Raw genomic sequence first — 2,500 nt, 5'->3', positions numbered from 1 at the left:
GAAGTGAGAACTCTTTACCACACCAGGAGCGCAGCTGCAGGCCTGAGAAATTCCGTTAACAATGGACCTGATAACAACCAACTGCCAGAGAGGCCAGCTGCCGGAGAGAGGACAATGGGAAAGATAAGGCGCCACCGCGATAAGGGCAACGGACAGCAGGGAGCCGTCCAGCAACAGGAAGGGCAGCTGCAGGCCCATTACAAAAGGACACTCGGGGAACGCTTATCAGCGGGATCGTTTAACACCTTCCCCCGAGCAGTGCAACAAATCCTGAACGGCCGGGAACTTCAAATCGTGATCAATCAAGCAGCGCAGGACTGCTTCGAGTGCCTAGAATCAATTAGCCAAATAAGAACTGCTACCCGATCTCGGGTAAATAACGGAGCCCAGGAGAAGAAACCAAGAAAACCGTTTCAAAAATGGATGAAAGACAGAGCGATTCGGAAAGGCAACTACCTTCGATTCCAGCGGCTATTTCATCTAGACAGGGGGAAACTTGCTAAGATAATTCTGGAAGACATAGAATGCTTATGCTGCGATATTCCACCCGGGGAAATTTATTCGGCCTTTAAAACGAGATGGGAAACACCTAGTGACTTTGATAGCCTTGGGGACTTTAAAATTCACGGGAAGGCTGACAACACAGCCTTCAGTGCACTAATCACGGCCAAAGAAGTGGAAAAACACGTGCAGGAAATGAGCAAGGGCTCGGCTCCAGGTCCGGACGGAGTCACCCTTGGGGACATCGTAAAGATGGATCCCGGGTACTCCAGGACCACGGAGAATTTCAATTTATGGTTAACAGCTGGCAAAATCCCGGACATGGTGAGGGGCTGCAGGACGGTTTTGATCCCGAAATCGACAAAACCGGAACGCTTGAAAGACATTAACAACTGGAGACCTATCACTATTAGTTCCATCTTGTTGAGACTGTTCTCCAGGATCGTAACAGCAAGGTTAAGCAAGGCCTGCCCCCTCAACCCAAGGCAAAGAGGATTCATCAGAGCGGCGGGATGCTCTGAAAACCTTAAACTCCTGCAAACTATAATCTGGTCGGCCAAAAGAAATCACAGACCTCTGGGTGTTGTATTCGTGGATATCGCTAAGGCTTTTGACACCGTGAGCCACCAACACATCATCCGCGTTCTCGAGCAAAGAGAGGTGGACCCCCACATCATTGGACTGGTGAGCAATATGTATGAAAACATCAATACTTATATCACCACGAAGAGGAACACACACACGGATAAAATCCAGATCCGGGTTGGAGTAAAGCAAGGTGACCCCATGTCACCTCTTTTATTTAACCTGGCGATGGACCCCCTGTTGTGCAAGCTGGAAGAGAGAGGCAAAGGCTACCACCAAGGGCAGAACAGCATTACAGCAATGGCGTTCGCGGACGATCTGGTCCTGCTGAGCGACTCCTGGGAGAGTATGAAAACGAATATCAGGATACTGGAGACCTTCTGCAATCTGACCGGTCTCAAAACACAAGGTGAAAAATGCCACGGCTTCTACATCAAGCCCACCAAAGACTCTTACACCGTCAATAACTGCGCTGCTTGGACCATCAATGGCACTCCTCTGAACATGATCGACCCCGGCGAATCGGAGAAATACCTCGGCCTGCAGTTTGACCCATGGATCGGGATTGCAAACTCCGATCTCTCCACGAAACTCGAATTCTGGCTTAACCGGATTGATCAAGCACCACTTAAACCCCTGCAGAAAATCGATATTCTCAAAACCTACACTATCCCTCGACTGATCTACATAGCCGATCACTCAGAAGTGAAAGCTGGGCTCCTCGAAACCTTGGACCAAAAAATCCGAACAGCGGTCAAGGACTGGCTGCACCTACCTCCGTGCACTTGCGACGCCATCCTGTACTCGAGCACCAGGGACGGCGGCTTAGGCATCACCAAATTAGCGGGACTGATCCCCAGCGTACAGGCCCGGAGACTACATCGGATCGCGCAGTCTTCGGACGATACAATGAAAAGCTTCCTGGAAAAAGATAAAATGGAACAAATGTACAAGAAACTGTGGATTCAAGCTGGAGGGGACAGAGAGAAAATACCTTCGATTTGGGAAGCGCCACCGACGAACGAACCATCTAACAACGCAGGCACGACTTCGGAGTGGGAAGCACCGATCCAAAAAACTAAATTTCCAAAACCTTATAATTGGCGGAAAAATGAATTCGAAAAATGGACCAAATTGACGTCCCAAGGCCGCGGAATTGTAAATTTCAAAGATGATAAAATTAGTAACCATTGGCTCCAATATTACAGACGCATACCTCACAGAAAACTACTCACAGCACTACAACTTAGGGCCAATGTCTACCCCACGAGGGAATTCCTAGCCAGGGGTAGACAGGATCAATGCAATAAAGCGTGTAGGCACTGCGACGCGGACATCGAAAGCTGCGCCCACATCATCGGCAACTGCCCAGTGACGCAAGACGCTCGAATCAAGAGGCACAATCGCATCTGCG

General features: G+C 49.6%; 1 pseudogene; it reads left to right on the top strand.

Moving 5' to 3' along the window:
- LOC137467799 (28S ribosomal RNA) overlaps positions 1-2,500 on the top strand; it is a 9,081-nt pseudogene that overhangs the window by 4,601 nt on the left and 1,980 nt on the right.

The sequence above is a fragment of the Anomalospiza imberbis genome, unplaced genomic scaffold (assembly GCF_031753505.1).
Source record: "Anomalospiza imberbis isolate Cuckoo-Finch-1a 21T00152 unplaced genomic scaffold, ASM3175350v1 scaffold_795, whole genome shotgun sequence".
Taxonomy (NCBI): Eukaryota; Metazoa; Chordata; class Aves; order Passeriformes; family Viduidae; genus Anomalospiza; species Anomalospiza imberbis.
The sequence above is the reverse complement of the archived record's forward strand: the minus strand, read 5'-3'. Positions and strand labels throughout refer to the sequence as shown.